At 52.7% G+C, this 21430-nt stretch overlaps 1 protein-coding gene and 1 non-coding gene across 4 annotated transcripts in view; both read right to left on the minus strand.

Moving 5' to 3' along the window:
* Positions 1-21430, minus strand: part of PRKAG2 (protein kinase AMP-activated non-catalytic subunit gamma 2) — a 265492-nt gene that overhangs the window by 119555 nt on the left and 124507 nt on the right. The window lies entirely within an intron of this gene.
* On the minus strand, positions 1128-1272 carry MIR8855 (microRNA mir-8855). The gene is given in 1 exon segment (NR_128806.1): positions 1128-1272. It is a non-coding gene; the product is annotated as a microRNA mir-8855 (primary transcript).

The following is a 21430-nucleotide window of genomic DNA, read 5'->3' on the forward strand; positions in this document are numbered from 1 at the left end:
ACAGGTCATTGCCTTGCTCATTAGTCAGTGCTGGAGGCAAAGGAGAAAGACTCAAAGATCGGCCCTTCTCCATCAGAACCAACACTGCTCCCCAAAGAGATGGCAGCTGCTGTACGCAAGGAAATCTGTTTGCAGAACTCCCCTAGCTGTTTTCCCACCATGTTTCCGACTTAGTTCCCTGATGGGCAAATACGTCTGTGTCTCTGGGTGCCAGAGGGTTCTGCGGAGTGTGGGAGCTGTGCTCCTAGCTCAGCCGAGGTCTGGGGGGGGTGTGCCTGGGTCTGTGTGATTGATGAGGGGAACTCAGCTGGCCTCCTCCAGCACCTTCTGGTGGCTTATGTTTGTAAAAATATTCTATCGGAGGATAGTGCAGAAAAGTGCACACAACAGGAGTGCACAACTTGATGATCTGCACAAAGCGAGCACAGCTGTGGGATCAGCTGATGCAGGGAGGACGGTCCTATGCCCAGCCCACCCCTGCCAGGAGCCTGCCAGGAGGCCTTACCCACCTCCCAGGACAGCCACGAGTATGATTCTAATGTCTGGCTTTGCCTTTTCTTGTAGGTTGTGCAAATGGAACTGGTTTGTACTCTGTCACACCAGGCTTCTCCTGCTCACGCTGTTTGCGAGAGGGTCATTATATTTGCTGCATGTAGCGCAAGACTGTTTATGCACGTTACTGCAGAACATTCCATGCTGTGAGCTTACTGCAGCGCGTTTATCCTCTCTGCTGCTGCTGGGCATCTGGGTGGTTTCCATGTCAGGGCTCCGAAGAGTGCTGCCACCCAAACCTATACATGCTGACCACGAGACGCATATGCTGTCTTTGGGGGTGCTGCTTGCTTTTATTTGATGTATTTGTTTGGCACAAGACTGCCACGGGAGAGGAGGGGGAGGGGCCCAGTGCTGGAGCATTCATGGAACATAATCTATGATGTCTTGGGCCTATGTACCTCATCTGATGGAACCCACGCACCCTCCGTGAGCTAGATACTGAGGCCTCTGTATCTGGAATGCCAAGGCTTGGAGGCAGAGTGCATTCCACAGCAGGAGTAAGGCTGGGGGACTAGAGTTTAGACGCTTCTGGCCAAGCCCCAGACCAGTGATTTAGTGAACACAGCAGGTCCCAGAATGCTAGCGTTCAACAACCCGACCCTGGCAGCCTTGGCCACAGGAAACACAGAACCCTAAGCCCAGCAAGGTCTCACGGGGTATCGGATGCTACCTACTGTCAAGACGCACGCCACTGGATTTACTAGCCAAAGGCCGGCCATGTTTCTGACATATAGCAGCTTGATGAGAATTTCCCAATGTTCTGATAAAATGCAAATGCAATCAGGCTGCACTTGCCTCGAACAGAGGCGCTGGCATCTGGAGTACATGACAAATAATATGCTCTGCTATCAGCTGCTTTGGAAACCCCTCTGGAATCTGAGTTGGCTGAGGATGTCAGGTTTCCTTTTCATTCCTGCCGATAAGAGAAAAGTCCACTTCCTTTTGAGCAATACCAAGAAAACAAAGGATTATTGCCTGTGTTCTCTTTTCTCCATCTGGTTGTAAAACACACACCCACACACGCTCGAACTGGAGGTTAATCCTGCTGGGAAAGTTGGTTGGAGACCACACTAAACTCCACATAGGAGGAACCCCAGCAGGCTGAGCACAGGGCCAGCACCTGGCTGCCAACAGCCGTCCATCACACAGAGCTGGCCTTGGGACCATCGGGGACAGTTCCTGCTACAGATGAACTGCCTGTGACAGACACTCCTTAGGGAGACAGACAGAGGAGGGGCTGTGTCTGTAGCGTCTGGGTATTTAATAAGATGCTATGAGTGCACAAGATTGTTCAGCGGCTTTTTGTACTGTGCTTTCATCGGGTGAGGCAGGATCTCTCTGCCCAGGAGGGAGCCGAGGGAAGGTGTCGGTGACAGCTACACTCAGCCAATCTGGAAGCCAGACCTGGAAGCCACGTGTCCCTATCAGGCCAGCTCCCAATATGCTTTCTTATGTAAGGGGACATGGGATGTGGCCATGTCTGAGACAGAAGGAGTGTGAGACCTAACTCTGGGAAATGAACAAAGGGTAGTGGAAGAGGAGGTGGGTGGGGGGTTGGGGTGACTGGGTGATGGGCACTGAGGGGGGCACTCGGCGGGATGAGCACTGGGTGTTATGCTATATGTTGGCAAATTGAACTCCAATAAAAAAAATAAAAAAATAAAAAAAAGAAGGGGTGTGAGAGCATGTGGTCAGTGTTCACAAGGCCCTGGACAGAAAATAATTCTATTTGTCCGAAAGATTAGTGCCCTAAGCTCCTGGCTTCAAGCATCTAAGATTCTAGTGAATTTCCATTTCTCTGCCCACCTGCCCAGGCTCTGGGGTCCCCAGCCTAAGTGAAAGCAAGAGGCAAGAGTCTGCCTTTTTCCCGCTGGCCTCTTGTCCTTGGGAGCCTCAGGGACAGGACAGGCCTCCAAGTGGCCCTACTTGGCCAGCAGCACCTTACCTACTGCCTTTTCACCTGACACACCACACAGCCACTTTATGACCTCGTCCCTGAGACCAGTGTGGTTGAGGGTAGGACTTCCAGCCTGGAGCCCGAGTCTCCTGAGTCCTGCTCCTTGGGGTACAGGATCACAGCCTGCCTGGTGCACTGTAAGGCAGGGCAGAAACAGATGGCTCCCTTCCTTGCAGAGAAAGCTTACAAACCAGCTGTTTGTATAGCTTCAATGTGACCTAGAGCAGCGGCTCCTCACCCTGGGGAAAACCAGCCTGAAGGGGTTTGGATTGGGTAAGGGGAGCCATTTCTCAAACACCTCATTTCTCCAAGCCAAGTCAGGCGCTGCTCAGTGCTGATCCTCTGTGTTGGCCGACCCTGGGGACATAACGGACAGAGCACAACTACAAACCCCCGAAAATTACCTGTGCCATCAGCAGGGGTTGCCCGGGATAGGCCGTGACCCTTCAGTCTGTCCAGCAGTCACGCCTTGGGCCACCCCTGTCCTGTAACCACAGCCAGAACAGCAGCCTTATGATGCCACAGGGCACCTGACGCGGCAGGGTCCTTGGAGCCTGCACAGCCCATTGGCTTTGCTGCAGAATGCCACCTGGGCCTCTGGAGCTGGAGTCTCAGCCAAAGTATGTGAGCAGCAGAAAGCCAGAGGGGCCCAGAGGCACTGCAGGGAGCCTGCCTGTGGGACGCCCCGCCATTCACAGGGACAGTGCCGAGTCAGAAAAGAAGGCTAATTATAGTTAGCACGGCATTTTGCCACCTGGGAAAGTCAGGGGTGCATGGTGTATATTCTAGAAAGATGCCATTAGATTGGAACACTTGAAGGGCATGTTTCAGTTCTTTCAACAAGTCGTTGATGAGAAAGCGTATTCCCCAGCTCTCTTATAAAGTGGTTATTTGTACCAGGTCTTGTTTTGGGGGATTTACAAATTAAAGCTAATTTAACCTCACAACACCCCTTGAGGGAGGCATTGTGGCCCATTACAGATGAGGAAACTGAGGCACAGGGAGATCATGTGACTGGCTAGGCCCACACAGCTGGTGGGTGTCAGAGCTGCAGTCAACCCATGCCGTCTGGCTCCTGCGTGCAGGCTCCTAGTCACTGGCACCTCCTGTCTCCTGGCCCAGCAGCAGCAACCAACAATTCAAGTCTCGGGTGTAGATGGGAGTGACTAGCTGGAGGAGGGGTTCTGGAAAGTCCGTGCATGGCCCTGGACCGGACGTCAGGCCCCAGCTTGCCCTATCTCTGAGCAGTCAGACTCCCTATTCTCCCCTGGCCATGACACGAGGGTCCTGAAGGGGTGGGAGCACCTCCCCACAGGGGACAGTGATGTGCCAGGGGACCAGTGAGTCCTGGGAAAACACCAAGCTCTCTGATCAGGGGATCGTGGAAGGTCAGAGGGTGCGCAGCAGCCACAATCTGCTCTGGTAAGACACATCCTTGACATGCAGACTACGGTTTCCTAAAGTCATTAGCTGCCATCTCCCTGACCTGCTTCCCAGGAATGCTTTCAGGGGAAGGATGCAAACTTCGGCCGTCTGCAGGCCAGAGTGCTAACTGTGGCAGGTACAGCAGATCAAGAGGCAAACGCTCAGCGCAGGCCGCCTCCAGAATATGTTCTGGCAATTGCTTCTACTCCTCACACCTGACCCTGAGGCCACTGTGCGGTTCCCTAGCCCTCCCAGCCTGGGTGGAGTCAGCCGGCCTGGCTAGGGGGCGGAAGGAACAGGGCGCTCAGACCCACACCCCAAGGGCCAGCCTGTAGCAGCTGAAGGTACACAGGGGGGACGTCCTTGCTCATAGCTCCAGAAACTCCAGTCTTACTGAGCTCTGTATTCTCTCTGTTTCAGGGGGAGAGACTCAGGGAGGGACTACAAGTTGTTTATTCATCCCAGGTCAGGGATGAGCTTATGCACCTGGGTAATACCTGGGTCATGTTGCTAGCCGCTATCCCCATGTCTCAAACTTCTCAAACTCTGTCTTTGGGCCTAGATAGCACCTCACCAGGGGCCCAGCACCCCCACCAGTCTCCTTTCATAGAGCTGACCTGCGGGGAGCAGGTGAGGTCTCCGCGTCCCAGTGGTGGCAAACTCAGGACACAGAAAGGGGCCAATGCCCGACTGAGAGCCAAGTCAAATGGGCCAGTCAGTGAGCAAGACCTGGGTTGACAGAGGGCTCTGAACGGGGCCAGTTGACCCTACAGATCCACACTGCAAAACTCCCTAAGGGCAGAGTTGGTCCAAAGGCACAAGGCACCCCGAGAGGGAACAGGGTTGATATTTAGCTGGTAAACTCTCATCCAACCCCAAAGGGGTGGGGTATAGGTGTGCAGGGACAACCTACAGACCATCGACCTCGGCAAGGCACCCCAGACATGCTGTCGTATGTGATGCTGGCCACCACCTGTCACAGGGCTGGACCTGGACCCTGGACTGTCTGCCTCCAAAGCCAAGTTGATTTTGTCCTGAAACTCTCCACATACTCAGCTCCTGTTCAATATCCTGAAGGAAAAGTGTGATGGACGTTATTACTATTTTTTTCTTCTTTATTAGCTGGGCTCCAAGAGCCTAAATTAACGAGCTCAGAATCCTAGAACTGTTGGTGTCAGGGCTTGCCCTCAGCCAAAACTGTTCAATGAGGCATTCTGTTGCTTCTCCTTTCTCCTCTATCAGCAACCTTCCTACCAGCGAGGAAAGGAGGAAACACAAAATGGAGAATACAAATACCTACTGAAGAGCATAAATGTTTTTAATTCTTTACCCCTTTTGGCAAGGTTGTGCATTTGCAATAACAGTTTTTAAGGTCCTGAGTTAGCAAGGTGAAGGACCTGGGCCAGGGGTGCTAGGTGCTTGGTGCTCCCGGTCTCATAGTTAGCAGCCTGCAGGCCCCAGCTCAGAGCACCTCTGGTAAGACGCCCAGTTACTGAGAAAACCCTGTCCACATAGAATGTATTTTCCCCCTTTTACACCAATGTTATCCAGTAAATGCTAGCAACAGCCACAAGAATGGTGAAATGTCCAGGCACCATGGCAAATTCTATATGGAAATTGAACTGGCCAAGAACAGGACAGCGACGGCTCATAACTACATCCATGGGAAGCCCCCGGTTGTGCAGATAATCCTAGTGTAAGCCAACCACATTCTGTGGCCGCCGGGACAGCCAGTGTGGTCTTGGGCCACCCTGAGTCAATCCAGCGCCCATGAGCTGCCAACAGCACATCACTGCTCATTGGGTGCCCAGCAGGTGACCTATGCCCAATCCTGGGGGACTTGATGACCCCTGCACATTTCAGAGGGTCTTTCAGGAGGAGAAATATTTACATTGGGGCCCCAAAGAGCAGCTGAGAAAGCTGAGTCAAGGCCAGGGAATGGAAATTATATGATGTTCTAACCTCAATTCCCTAGTGAGAGCAGCATCCGAGGACTTCAGGCCTCTCCACTGACCTCAGATGTGCAAGTGGAGATACGACAAGAGGCATCTCAAACTAGACGTCTAAATCACCTGCTACCCCCTGATCCCCACCTGGGCTTTCCCTCCCAGCCGCACCCCACTGCCAAGCACCACCTCAGTCCCCTCCCATCTCAGATCCCTGTCCCACACTACACATAGGAGCCTCCTTTGCTCCCGGGACTCACTCACCCCTGGGCAGGCCATCTTCTTCTTTTTTACAGATTTTATTTATTTGGGGGCAGGGAGCAGAGGGAGAGGAAGAAGCAGACTCCAAGCTGATCATGGAGCCCAATGCAGGACTCGATCACCAGACCCTGAGATCACGACCTGAGCTGAAACCGAGAATTGGATGCTTAACCAACAGAGCCACCCAGGCACCCTGATCCACATTCTTCATACAGAAGCTGCATGAGTCTTCAGAACAGGAGCCAGTTCCTGGCGCCCCTGTGCTCTAAGCTGTGTGACAGCCCCATCACACTCAGAAGAAACCTGGAGGTCATTGATCAGGCCAGCACCCCTGTGGGCCTCCCCTCCTACCGCCTCCACCCCCAGCAGTCCCCCAACCTCGGCCTTGACTGATAGCCATGTTTCCCCCTTGGGCTTCTGCCCCTGTTGCCCTCTGGTCCCCAGGTGCCTGGCCTTGACCCTGACCCAGGCTCGTGCTCAGGGGGAGGCATCATTCACCAAAACCTCCAAGAGGGCATAGCGCTCACTCACACACACTCCATCCACCCACTTCAATTCCTTTACACCACTAACCACCACCTGACTTAATATACAAACAGACATAATAATGTGTAATTCTGTGGCATCCTCCCACCGGCAATGAGCTCCTGGAGCCAGGGGCTTGGCTTTCTGTACCTCTGAGCCAGTGGCGCCTGTGCAGTGCTGCCCAGAGTACCAGGGGCAGGAATGGTGACAGGTGGGGGGCCCCCAGGGACAACCAAGAGAAGTAGAAACATGAGGAACTAGCCAGCACTTAGTGTATGCACTTCAGAAAATATTTGCATTCCTATTCAGTGGGTTAATACATTTAAACACTTTGTCTATTCATTTCCTCTGCAAAACCTTTGGGGTGGGCATTACCATTTCCATCTGATGACACTGAAGCCCAGGAAGGGGAAGTAGCTGCTGATGTCTAATAAATGTCTGTTGAGTGAATAAGTGAACAAGTCACCCATCACTAGAAATGTGCAAACAAAAGCCGAGGACTGCTGGTTAGGGTGACATGCGGTTACAGCAGAAATGAGATTTCCAAGTGAACTACTGGCCTGTCTGTGGACACAAGACCTCGAGTTCTCGTCTACATTCTGGAAAACTTTTCCTCGCCTGGGCCCCACAGCCACCCAGTGAACATGGGCTGCAGGCTGAGTGTTGGGGGAGTGTCACTGGTTGGGTTTGGTGCCATCAACCAGGAGCCCCACCTTCCCCAAGGGGGCCCAGAGCTGGCAGCACTCTTGGGACTCCCTGGGTGGCAGGGACACCTCTCAGGTGACGAGCAGCCAGGAGGATCCAGTGTCAGGGTGTGACTGGACACCTGGGAGCCGGCCTTCCTCCCATAGCCTGCCTGTCACGTGGTGTAACAGGACCAGGTGGCTCGTGACCCCCACCCTCACATGTCCCCTGGTGTCCCCTTCTGCTCTGTGGCTCTGTCATAAATGCACAGAAGGGGCCTGTGTACCAGAGCCTGGACCTCTGCGTGGCTGGCTCCGGGCCTCAGAGGAGGCAGCCACATGGGGTCTCTCTCCTCGCTCCTTGGAACTGACCTTCCTCTCAGGCCCCACAAAGCTGCAGATGGCAGCCACAGAGACAGCCCTACAAGGTCCTTCGTTCTGGTCCCCTGGGTGAGAGAGAGAGAGAGAGAGAGTCCCTATCCCCACAGATCAGACAAGACAAACTGCCCTCCTCGGCTCGAGCAGCTGGCGCCCACCTGGCAGCACCCTAGGGCTGGAGTGCTGCCCGCTGGGCCAACCAGGGGCCACAACATCCTGGGGCTGCCAGCTGGAGGGTGAAATTAGGTTCCGTTACCACCAAAGGGGGTCATTGCTGGTCAGACACTGGCTGGCCACGTGCCAAGGGAAGATATGACAAATCTCTCTTACCCTGATCATCACCTTCCACGGAAGCTTACGTGCAGTCCCAAGCAGAGAAGTGTCCCAGTCATGCAAATCCATGCCACTTGCATTTACATTTTCCATACCACTCATTTGGCTGTGGGATACTCTCAGCAGCTTGCCAGCGCCCAAAGTCAATCTTACTTACGGGGTGCCCTGTGTGTTTGGTCACAAGTGGCCCTGCCACAGGGGAGCCGAGTGCAAGCGGGCGTGGGTGTCCTCTCTGCTCGCTCTACAAACACTCCTCACCCCGGTGCACTGATCTGTCTTGGAGGTGAGGCCGTTTCCAATTTCTCCTTTCTGTGGCCGGATAATTAAATCAAGGCAGGATAACAGAACGTGTTGATCACTGAGAACGGGAGACTCAAAGGCAAAAATCCCAGAAGGGCAGCGGGTCAGTGGAGAGAGAATTCGGAGCCTGACATCTTCGAAATCAGATACGCTGGTGTGCAAATCTGAATGCCCTAAACTGTCTTCTGGGAGTGCAGGGAATTTGGGGCTTTGTTATCTTTTGCTCTGACTCCCCACCCTCCACAGTGGCCCCCAGGACAGACTCTCTCCTTTAATTCCAGAGCAGTGCGACACGCCCCTGATCACAATCCAGGCTGTTTCTTCAAGGACTCCTCGGCGCCTTTGCTTTACTTTTTAGCATGGAAAAGTTTAAACACATATAAAAGAACAGAATCAGGAAGTCCCATCTTCCCCTCACCCGGCTTCATGGACTATGAACTCGCGAGGACAGTTGTATAAGTGTCCTCTCTCTGACGCCTGCCAGGGAACCACTTAGAAGGTTCGTTAAAAAATCCCTGGGCCCCATCCCAGACCAAGTACCTGTCAGTTTAGGGGTGAAGTCCAAGACTCGTGCTTTCTCCTTACATACCCCCAAAGGAGTCTCACAGACCAAGAGTGTAGGGGTTCATTCCAGAGGAAGGTTGGGGGCCGGGAGCTCCCCAGGCTCAGGTCCCTGCCCTGCCACTTACTGACTGGCTCACTTCAACAGTGTCTTACACTTTCTCAGTCTCATCTCCATCTGAATGTAGATATTATACAGTTGTTCTGAGGAATAAACACAGCAGCATGGGAAAAGTGCCTGGCACACAGCAAATGCCCATTAAACACCTGTTAGTGTTGCCCTGCTTTGCCATGGTTGGTTTCTAAGCCCAGGGGAAAATGTACACCTGGAGATTTTTTTTTTTCTTTAAAGAGAGGGAGAAGGAGAGAGTATAAGCAGGGGTGTGTGTTGGGGGGAGGGGTGCAGAGAGAGAGAGAGAGAGAGGGAGAACCCTAAGCAGGCTCTATAGCCAGTGGGGCTTGATCTCATGACCCTGAGATCATGACTGGAGCCAAAATCAAGAGTTGGATGTTTCATTGGCTGAGCCATCCGGGTGCCCCAGGATGGAGACTGTGCAGGGGCTTTGTCCAAATCTATGAGGTCTGCAACCTCCTTGCACCAAGGCAGAGCCAGCCTATGTGTTTCTGTTTAGGGTCACAGACCTGAAGAAAGCAATAGGCAAACCAGGGAGTTCATATCCTGCTATTGGCCCCCAGGGGTCAGATACGTCATCGAACTTGAAGCTCCCTTTTCTTTATAAAGAAAGCTCAAGGAGACTAGAGAAGGATACATGTTGAAGAGCTTACCATTAGATATCAAGCATGTTACCAAGGGAATAGTAATAATGCCACGTCTTCCTAGGCCCCTGTGACTCTGGGCTTTCATGAAAGGGGTAGGGGGCTGGGCAGACTAAGCCCACCTTGTCCAGCCAGGACTGGATCCAATCACAAACCTTACTGCAGCATTTGCCATGCATGGAGCTCAACCCACCCCACACACAGTAGGCGCGTAACAGATGGGGGACACACTTCCCACCACGTTGACATGGAAACCAAGGCTTACACAAAATTGTGCTTAACATGGTTGCATAGAAATTTATTTTGCAAATAATAGGGATTAATACAATTCTCAGTTCCTGGTGTGAATTCCTCTAAGGGAAAGAGTTTCTACAACCCAGAGCACTTCAGAAAACTTGTAGACCTAAGCAGGCAGCTGGATCAAAGATTTAAACCTCTCTGGGGCAGCTGAGAGCACATGGGGGCCGGGGGAAGGGACAGCATCAAACCTTTAGCCTCCATAACCTTTTAGGGGAAGGAGTGCTGGCAGCAACGAGAGCAGCAGCAACTTGCTCTGTAAGAATTTGGGGAAACAAAAGAAGGAAAAAGGTTGCCCTTATAAAGTTAAGTTTTGAAAAACACATAAAGAGGACGTAATTAGCCATTGATGAGAGTTACCCAAGAGACTGATTCCATGGCTCAAGAATTTGGGAACACCCATAACTCCACTCAAGGTGACCCGGTCACCTGCAGGGAGGCAGAAATAATATTTTACTCTAATGTAGTAAGCAGAAACTTTTTGGAGAAATTCCAAGCCAAGAGAATGGTGGAAGTATGGTCACCCAAGGGCACAAAACAGGAAGCTCCAAACGCCTTTCCACTCACGGGCCAAGGGAAGGGTGGCCAGGCTCCAGACTGTCCGAGATCACACTAGAAGTCACTCAGCAGCTGTTGGGCTGGCTCCCCACATTGCTAGGCAGGTAGGGTACTGGTGTATGCACCCTGGTCCACGTGTGCCCATCATGCACGCCACAGAGATGAGAAAGCTTTAGACCTGGATGGTTTTATAAGCTGAGAAATAGACGTCTTCTTGGTGAGCTGAAGAGAATGGGTTTTGGAGCCTACAAAGGTGATGACCCATCCTGAGAGCTGGCGACCCACCAAGAAATGTCACCGTGTGGGAGAGGTCTCTTGGTAGCTTTGTCTCACCCTTGATGGGGACCTCCCTCAAATTTACTGTACAATGTCGGAAGGGTGTTTGCCCACCCAGCATCTTTTACATCTTCCCTATGCTTGGTTTCTAGAGACAGGGAGAGGGGCTCTGTAGTGGGGAGATTCACTTTCCCAGGCCCCCCAGTGGTCATAGCATGCCTCCAGGAGACCTAGACTGGCCCATGGACATCCTGAGCCAAACTTCACAGAAGCAGGTGCAAAGCAGAATCTCCTGTTTTCTGGAAATGGAGGCTGGATAAGTCTGCTCAGGCTGCTATAACAGAATAGTACATGCCGACACGCCGAGTGCCCTCAACAACAGAAATTTCTTTTCCCAGGTCTTGAGGCTGGCAAGTCCAATATCAAGGTGCCAGCACGGTCAAGTTCTGGTGGAGGTCTCTCTTCCTGGCTCGTAGATGGCTGCCTTCTCACTATGTCCTCCCATGGTAGAGAGTCTCCCTCTTCCCCATTTTAGAAGGCCACCAATCCTATCCGATTAGGTCCCCACCCTTATGACCTCATTTTACCTTAATCATCTCCTATATGCCCTGAATGTAGTCAATGGAGGGATGGGGCTTTAATATATGAGCAGAGATGGGGAGCACTGCGTGACAAGAGTCGTCCTGGCATGCCCGGGGCCTGGCACCCCCAGTGCGGCCTGGGAGTCTGCTGCCCCTGCTCTGGGAGTGACTTTGGGCGCTTCTTGAGAATACTCAGCTTGGTACTTGGCATCCCACGGATTTTGTGAGCTATTCAATATCCTTTGATAATTTTTTTTCTTTTTTGGTCCACTTAAACTAGCTGCAACTAATTTCTGGGTCTGTGGCTAAGCTCTCTGATGCTAGGCCGAATAGGACCCCTTTCCATGGAGTCCAGAACTAACTTTTCTGAATTTCCAAAGGGGATTCTCTGGCTCTTGCTCACCAAATATGATGAAGGCCAGCCCCCTCCTCCTCTCTCATAGCATTGTTCTGTTAGAATCTCCTGTGAAGGGTGCTTTGAGGCTCTAAGTAACAAAGTCTAATTCGAACTGGCCTGAACAATATCTGCCTTGGGCCAGAAAGTCCAGGGTGGGGCCGTGTGTCTTCTCTCTGTCCATCAGGGTTTCAGCTACTTTTCCTCATGGTCACAGGCAACTGCCAGCAGCTGGGGTAGTGTCTATGTTCATGTTGTGGAAGGACAGAAAAAAGATAGAACACTCTTCTTCATACCTCAGAATGGCAGTCCCCAACCCAAGTCAGCAGCTCTCAGCTGGGACCAGGATGAGTTGCCAGGTCTGTCCCAACTCCCAGTTTGTCAGGGAAACTGGCCATCCTGGGGCAAGTGCTCACAGGCCTGGAGGTGCCAGACTGAGCTCCAAGTGGCCCTTAAGTGGACTCGAGCAGAACAAGTCCAGCCAGCAGGGAGGGTGCGGAGCCTAAGACACAGATTGACCAGGGTGACCCCTCCAGAAGTATATCCCAGCAGTTCCCAGCTGTGTCATAGGAAAGGGGGCGGGCTGCCCAGGGGGGCTGGTGGAGTGCAGGATACGGGGCAGGCCTCCAGTTTCCGGTGGGGATGAAACAAAGCACAGGCCCAAGAATGACAGTAAGGAGGACAAGACAGCATCCCATTGGCAAAACCTGGGTCCAAAGTCAAGCCTTGATATGCTGCAAGACGCAGGCGCCAAGGTGGGATTCCACACAGCAGAGCTGTATTGGCTTCCGGGGAAGGGTGAGAAGGGGGAGCAGGGCAGGCAGGGGGAGCCTCAGACCGGATGTGGGATGACACCCGGGCATGAGGGGGCAGGGAGGATCGGATCGGGAGCAAGAGCCTAGGATGCAGCACGGCTGTGAGAAAGTTCTGGCCAGGCACGTGGGGAGCTGCCCCTGCAGGAAGAGGCCGACTAGCCCCTGTGCACTTGGCATCATGGCTTCTCCTCTGGACACAAGGACATCCCACCCTCAGCTTCCTTCTCCCTCAAGCATTAAAACCTACCCCTGGGAAAGAACCTTCTCTCAGTCCTTGCACCTCCTGCTTCCCTAGTGGCTCATCTCTCCCTGGAAAGGGGGCTTTGCTGTGATAAAGGAACGCAAATGGTTAACAGGCAGGGAGAACACAGAATTCCCTCCATCCTGAAAGAGTGAGGTTCTGGTGGGACCCACGGAGACAGCAGCCCGGCCTCCACGGGCTTCTCAGCCAGCACCATGGCCATCCCACTGTCAGCCAACAGCTCAACACCAGTCCCGGCTCGGGGGCCGTCACTTTCTTATTATGGATGTGCTGCTAGCACACCCAAACTGATAAGACACAGGCCCCAGGTGGTGACGGAAAGACATTCCTCCCTTCCCCAAAGCCTCCGAATCCTCTGACCAGGTCCCCACTTCTGAGCCTGCCTCCCCAGCCCCACATCCTGCCCTCCCCCTCCTCCCTCGGGTCTCTGCCTGCAGACACAGGGAAGCCAAGAACTGTGGGTAGGAAAGGCTTCCACCCTCCACTGAGGGGGAGCCGCAGAAGCTCTGTGCTGGAGTCACTGGCTCCTTCTCTCCCCCAAGCACCTGCTGAGACATGCAGGGGCTCTTGGGGTTGACGTCAATTCTGAGTCAGGGTCGGGTCACCTCTGAAGCATTGGATCATTTCCTTTGGCCAATGCACAGCCACCCTGGTGAAGCTTATGATCCCCCCAGGCAGGCCAGAAAGAAGAGGGGCAGCACATATTTTGGGTTGTGTACTGGGGTCCTTCCTCCAGGGACCCTGGACTTCCCTTCATTCAAGGGGTTCTGGGTCTACACTGGCTCGGGTCTGGGAACCGACTGTTTCTATTATTCCAGTTAGATTTTCGTTCACTTGACCTAGAACATGCCCACATATACAGATAAGAATGTAGCAGGCTTCCCTGTATCTCACTCCTGGGACTAGCACCATGAAGCAGCCGACACCCTACTCTGTGTAAGGCAGGCTCTTCCCATTGCTGCTTTGCTCTGCTGTCCCTAACGGTAACCAAGTCCATCTTGCCTTTGGTGATTAAGTGGTGCCACTTGGCCCCTGGTACCTGGGATCCAACTGTCCCCCTTACATTTAGGATTTCTAAGGCAGTGGCACCACTTCCCACTATAATTTCTGACCCTTGGAGAGGAGTGACCATATTGCTTTGCCAAGATGCTGGGGCTCCCCTTACAAATTATCTGTCACCATCTTGATGAGGAGTACGTCCTCTGGATTCTACTTGGGGTGGGACTGGAGGGTGGTGAGCAGGTCTTACTCTCACAGTCCAATGTCCCGAAGCCTTTAGATCCCCTTCCTCTGGAGTGTCCCATGGCAGGCCTGGCATTTCAACTCCATTTAGTGTTGGCCACCTTTGGGTCCATGTTTCAGCCAGCCATACCAAACAACCTGCAGAGCCCTTCCCCCTCCCCCAAAGCCTCTGAATCCTCTGACCAGCTCCCTGCCCCCAGAGATCTTCTGCAACCTCTTGGCAAGCCCAGGAGTGAGCATCTCCACTGAGTGAGCCACTCAGCCTTGCTCCTGTAGGCAATGCACTCATGGAAAGAGGTGACTCTCCCATGGGCTGTTCTTCTCAGAGTCTCCCAGGTCCGGAAAACCTGCAAGAACCCTTAGAAGGCTGGTCCTCACTCACCTGCAATGAATGCCAGGCCTGTCTCTATGTCCCAACTGCCCTGCTCCCCAAACCACACCCCCCACCCCAGGCTTCCTGGGTCTTTCTCAACCATTTTTCCTAAGGACCTCATGCTCCCAGGCCACCTCCTTAGGCCAACGCCAGTGTCCTAACCCCCTGCACATCTCCTAACCCAGAGTCACTAACCTCTTCCATCCCCAGTGCCTTGCTCTGTGTGACTGGCTAATTGGTGTTCAGCAGCTAAATGCCAATTTGGACGGGCTTGAAGAGACACAGAGGCCTCTGGGAAGGATAATGGAACAGCAGATGATGCCAGGATCCACATGCAGGCCACCTGAGCTGAAACTTGCACCTTTGCAAAGTCAGATGTTGGGGACCTGGGGCCAGTCACTGTATCCCTCAGATCACACTGCAGGTGGCTGCCCCTCGGGTTCCCATGGGGGCCCCATAACCCAGTGATAACTCAAGCTGGTCTCCAGTGGGTGTCGGGAGGCTCTCCCGCCTATGGGTGCACAGGCAGCAGCGGGGCTCATTTCACTGTACACGAAGTCAGCGCCACAAGTCTGGTACCAGGCTGCCAGTGACGAGGCCCACTGCTGCCTTGCAGGGCTTGCAGTCTTGGCGGGGAGAGATGACCACATCTGCTGACTGGTATCCACATACAACGGAATACTGTGCCATCCAACAAAGGAAGGAAATCCTGACACACACAACACGGATGAACCCTGGGGATGCCGTGCTAAGCGACATAAGCTACTCACAAAGGGACAAATGCCGCATGACTCTACTTACATGAGTTACTACAACAGTCAAATTTACAGAGACAGAGGATGGGGGGGGGGGGAGGTGCCAGAGGTCAGGGGCCAGAGAATGGATGTTTATGTTTCAGAAGGGCAGGAAGAAAGTTCTGGGGATGATGGTGGTGGTAGTTGCACAGCAACGCCAATGTTATCAATGCCACAGACCTGTAGCTTAAAAATAGATAAATGGTAAATTTCATGGTTACATGTTTGTTTTTTTACCCCAATATAAAAAAAATGCAAGAACAAAACAAAAATAAAGAGGGGCGTTATCACTTGTTGCTACCATGTGTGGCTCATGGGCAGTCAGTTCCAGTGACTCAGAGAGGGGAGTCCCTGGGAAGGTCCAAATCCAAGCAGCCCAGGTGCCCCCACCTGCCTCTGAGCTGGACCCAGAGGGCTACTTCTAGTACCTTTGGCCCAACCACTCCCATTTCAAACTTACTTCTCACTGTCACCCATATCCATGCTCTATTTCACCTGAATCTCAGAGCCAGGGCCTTGAGAAGGTCTCCATAAATCTTTCATCCAATGTTTAAAAATGTGCCCTTGTTGTAGTGACTGGCGTTGCTGAGCACCCACTGTGTGAGGGCAGGGTGCTCACCTTCGGAGGGTTGCCAGCCACACCCTAGCGGGCTCAGCTCAGCCCTGTCCAGGTGGGTGTCCCCTTCCTGCAGCAGCCCCCTCCAGAACACTGTCCTTCCACAAAGATACTGGGGCCCCATAGATGCTTGTGATTACGGGGAACTCTTTCAGGCTTTTGAACATTTGACATTTTATTTTAGTTTTGTTTTGTTTTTTTTTTTAGAAGACTTTATTTTTTTAAAAAGATTTTTTATTTATTCATGAGAAACACAGAGAGAGAGGCAGAGGGAGACACAGAGATCAGGCCCCATGGGGAGCCTGCTGCAGGACTCAATCTCAGGACCCTGGGATCACACCTTGAGCCAAAGGCAGATGCTCAACCACTGAGCCATCCAGGCATCCCTAGTTTTTAGATTTTTAAGACAGAACAAAATGCATTTTAAAAATGCACATATTTCATGCGGGGAATGGTAGTGAATATTTCTCTCCTGTGAAGCTGAGTTCTGTTTTCCTACAGGATGAGAACGAGGTAATCCCACCCCTTGAACCACTGGAAGGCTCTTCCTACCCCTTGCTAAGCTCACTCCTGCCCCTGCCAACGTTACCAACTCTTTCAACTCCTTTTCATAGAGGACAGGATTTTCAGGTCTTGTATCACCCTGATAATTAAGTCCCTGACCTTGAAAAATGTTTACAATCCCACAGAAGAATTAAAATTTAAGATTAATAATAGAATAAGGCCCACCCGGAACGACTGTTAATAATTCAGTATTAAATCCTGTGATTTGGATAAAGTAGAAGACAGATGAGGTCTAAGCAGGGGAGGCTTCTGTGCCCCTGTGGCCCCGGGAACGCTGGCAGGGGACTGGCCATCCCATCCCAGGCCTTTCTGCTTTTAGGCTGGGGGTGGGGGCGCGGGTAAAAAGGTCCGAACAGCTACACCAGACACACCTCGAAATCTGTCTGGGGACTCGCAGCTGAGCAGGCTGGGCCCTCCCCCACCTTGATTTCCTTTGGTTTTTCTATCCCAGGGATGAGGTGATCTATTTTTAGTATAGAGGCTGCTGTAAGTGAGAAGTTGCTATAGCGACAGCTGGTGGTTACAAACCAGGTCCTGCTACAGTTCCCAGTCATAAATAAATCCCAAACGCCGAGCCCCGGGAAGCACACAGCTTTAGAGATGGGAGCTCCTCCCGGATCCACCAGGGACCCCGCCTGCAGTGCTTCAGTGTGCAGTGAAGAGGCTGAGCCCGAGTGCTTGCTGGCGGGGGAGCCAGGCAGGACGTGGGGTGCCGGGCACTGCCTTTCACTGCTTCCCTGGGGGACTGATGCTGTGCCCCAATTCACCAGGTGAGGGAAAGCACCTGTGTCTGCGTAGAGCTAGATGATGGGCGGAAGGAGTCGATGGTGAGCGCAGGGCACCAGGTGAGGAGGTGTGGAGATGTGCAGACATGGGGATGCCTGCGGGGCTCAGTGGTTGAGTGTCTGCCTTCAGCTCAGGGCGTGATCCCGGGTCCGGGAATCGAGTCCCACATGGGGCTCCCTGCGTGGAACCTGCTTCTCCCTCTGTCTGTGTCCCTGCCTCTCTCTCTCTCTGTCTCTAATGAATAAATAAATAAAATCTTAAAAAAAAAAAGTGCAGACATGGCCTCTGCTTAGAGACTAGCCTGGGAGAGGGGTGCTGCACATACAGCTGAGGTATCAACCGGGACTCCCCGTATGTGCGCTATGACCAGCAGTCCTTGCACGTGTCCAACAGAGGTGTGCAAACGTACAAGAACACTCACAGTGGGACTGGGTCAGAGCCCCAAACCGGAACCCGCCCATGTCCCTCCAGACAGGTGGGTGGAGGAGTTACCGTCTGTGCAGAGGACCGGGTGTTCCTCCTCTGGCGACTGAAGAGGGTGAACAGTAGGTTATGGCAGCAGCCGGGCCACATCTCACAACGAGCAAGGGAAAGCAGCCAGATGGTGAAAACCAAATCGTGTCTGGACCCATGATAGAACATTCCACACCAGACCATGCTGATCTCGGAGGGGAAGTGCCCCAGAGGGAGTGTGGGAGAGGCTTCTGGGGTGCTCTCGTGAGGCTCTGTCCTCGATCTGTGCATTGAGTTACACAAACATGTTCAAACTGCAAATTTGCGACCTATAGGCAAATCCTATAGGATTCGTACACGTTTCCCTAGGCTTCCACTTTAGTAAAGTCTACATTGACAAGGTTTCAAAAGTCAGTGTTGCATTGTTGATCAAGTATCAATGACGCAGTACCGGAGGTCGGTTTGTGTGTGGGTGCTGGGACCTTCTAAGAGCAGTGGACTCAAGCCCTGTCTGGTTACTAGTCCAGGGACAGAAGTGCCAGGCCTGGACCTAAGGACAGGGTGATTCCAGGTGATCTACCACCAGCCACAGGAGCTCTGCTGTGGGGCTACGCAGGAGAAGGGAGGCTGGTGTAGCTGGGAAGGGGGACCCTGGACAGGCTTTGGTAGGCAATGGCAATCACCCCCAGGCTGGGCGCACCTTGAGGGCTCCTGGCCCACAGGTGCCAACCTGAGACACAGCTCGTCTTCCTGGGGTCCCCTCCAAGACCATTACTCAGGTCCTGGCCACAGCTGCTCTGAGGTCATCTGGAGACTATGGCCACCTCTGTTTCTCCTCTGATCAGTTTTGGCTGCACTGTGACCAGGCTGAGTCACCCAGGAGCATCCCCATGGCTCACAGACTGCCTGGGGCAGCAGCCAGAGTGTGGGTGAAGAATGTGGCAGAGAAAGGGAGGCTTTGAGTGTTACTGCAGCCAAGGGGGTACAGGTGGCCTGCCTCGCACATATTCAATAGAGGGAAGCTCTATGAAAAGGGTGCCCAGAATCGCGGGGCCAACGCTGCCTGCAGAGGCCTGAGACACTCATCTCCCTTGACAGACTGCCGTGTGTGCCTGACATGTCTCTTGGCCTCAGTTCTCCCATCTGTGAAATGGGAACACCCCTTCACCATCCCCTCTACCTGCCTTAACAGAGTTCTTGGATATAAAACATTGTAGAGCCAAATCATGTGAGACCATCCCTAATAGCTCACAGTGATGTCCCTACCACCCAGGTCAGCACTCAAGGTCCTGGCTATGTCCCAGCACCAGCTCCTTCTCACACTGGCCTCCCTCTACTGTACCACATGACTCCCTCCTGCACCTGGCTGGCTGCTGCATGGTCTCCTACTTGTGCCTCAAGGCTGGCGACCAGGGCCCTGTACACATCAGTGCAGGGAGACATCTGCCCAGAGACACCCACCTCAGAGCAACAGGGCAGCCCGAACACAGGTGGCAGGAGGTGTGAGGTAGGGGCTGCCCCAGGGGCTGGAAACACCTGCAGGCCCCTCTCCTGGGGGGGCGGGGCAGGGGAGGCCAAGGGAAGCTGCTGCGGAGGCCCTGGCTCTTCCCTCTGGACCATCTTCTAATACCCTCCTTGGCTGACACCCCTTCTGGAAGCCCCAGCCTGGCATTCTAGGTTCTGTCAAACCTGGCACCATTTTCTTTCTAGAATTTTCTTTGACTGCCCCCCCCCCCCCCCGTCTCCATCACTTCAGCCTCACCACCCAGGTCCAGTGCAAAGAGAGCCCAACTCTGCCCAAGCCCCAGAGCGTTGAGCACCAGCGCCCATCCCGGGGCCTCCCCTGTAGGCAGGTGTCCTTAGGCCCAGCCAGACCACAGGCAGCCGTGAGCCACATCTCATATGCTCACCTCATTTTTATTTTTATTTTTTTTATTTATGATAGAGAGAGAGAGAGAGAGAGAGAGAGAGAGAGAGAGGCAGAGACACAGGCAGAGGGAGAAGCAGGCTCCATGCACCGGGAGCCCGACGTGGGATTCGATCCCGGGTCTCCAGGATCGCGCCCTGGGCCAAAGGCAGGTGCCAAACCGCCGCGCCACCCAGGGATCTCTCACCTCATTTTTAGCACCCGGCTAAACACACATAATAGTACATACATTTATCTGACAGATTACCTTGGGGTTTCTGGCTTATCTAATGATGTACAACCAGATACACATCAGAAAAGAAATGTGTCAAAACCTGGTTCGTACAGAGTCCAGACTGCACGGCCTACTTTCAGGCTCAACATGAGGCCCAAAGGGCTGGTCTGAAAGCTGCCAGCGTGCCTCCCATCATACCCATCTCTCTCCATGGTGGAATCTTTTCAAACTAAGTCCTATTTTTTTATTTTTTTTTATTTTTATTTTTATTTTTTTTTATTTTTTATTTTTTTTTATTTTAATTTTTTTTTTTTTTAATTTTTTTTATTTATTTATGATAGTCACACAGAGAGAGAGAGAGGCAGAGACATAGGCAGAGGGAGAAGCAGGCTCCATGCACCGGGAGACTGACGTGGGATTCGATCCTGGGTCTCCAGGATCGCGCCCTGGGCCAAAGGCAGGCGCTAAACCACTGCGCCACCCAGGGATCCCCAGTCCTATTTTTTTAAAAAAAGATTTTATTTATTCATGAGAGACACAGAGAGAGAGGCAGAGACACAGGCGGAGAGAGAAGCAGGCTCCCTGCAAGGAGCCCGATGTGGGACTCGATCCTGGATCTTGGGATCACGCCCTGAGCCGAAAACAGATGCTCAACCACTGAGCCACTCAGATGTCCCACTAAGCCATATTTTAAATCCACAGAAAGGGATACAGTAATTTCAAGAAAATGACTTATTTATATAAAGCATCAACGGGTCTCATTTTTTTCAGTGTAAGTTTAGAATATCAGCATTTTCTTAGAATGAGTCTTCTTGCATATACTGAACACACAGCTCTAGGGAATATGGAGCTTAACCAAGGTCAGTAGCATGCCTCAGAGACAGGGCCCTCCTCCCAGCATGGGCCACCCCCTCCCACTGTGCCTCAGTGTCCTCCTCTGGAGGAGCAACACCTATGTGTAGGGAGAAGCTCACAGATCACTTGCATGGTCCTCCAGTAACTACTCAGTGTCCAGCACAGATCAAGTTCCACATTAGGTTCTACCTGTGAGGATTTTGTTCTCCTATTTTACGGAAAAATCTGAAATCATAGTGGCTTCAGCAATGGAGAGGTTTAGTCTCCTTTCACACAAAGGAGGTGTGTGGCAGGTAAGCCGTCCAGAGCTCTATGGTAACCCCAACTCCTGTCTCTATATTCCACGGTCCCGAGTCCTTATCTTTGTCCTCAGCAGTCACCTTAGGGTCCAAGATGGCTGCCAGAGCTCCAGTCATCACACCTGCATTCAAGGCAGGTGGAAGGAAAGGGGAGCAATGGGGAACCACTGTTCCCCTCTTTTACGAGTCTTTCCCATAAGCCTAAACAACATGCCACTTTGCAGCTCCCTTAAGAACACTGTCACGGGTCCTTGCAAGCTTTGTGCAGGCCACAGACTGAGAACCAGGTCCCGTTCTTGAGGAGGGGGCGGGTCACAAATGTGGGCAACAATCGGATTTTGTCAGGGGCAGAGAACAGTCTCCACCCCTGAGGAGTTTGGTGAGTCCTGGCATCGTCTTTTCTATCAGCCTGGAATGAGGGCA

Source organism: Canis lupus, chromosome 16, assembly GCF_011100685.1.
Source record: "Canis lupus familiaris isolate Mischka breed German Shepherd chromosome 16, alternate assembly UU_Cfam_GSD_1.0, whole genome shotgun sequence".
Taxonomy (NCBI): Eukaryota; Metazoa; Chordata; class Mammalia; order Carnivora; family Canidae; genus Canis; species Canis lupus.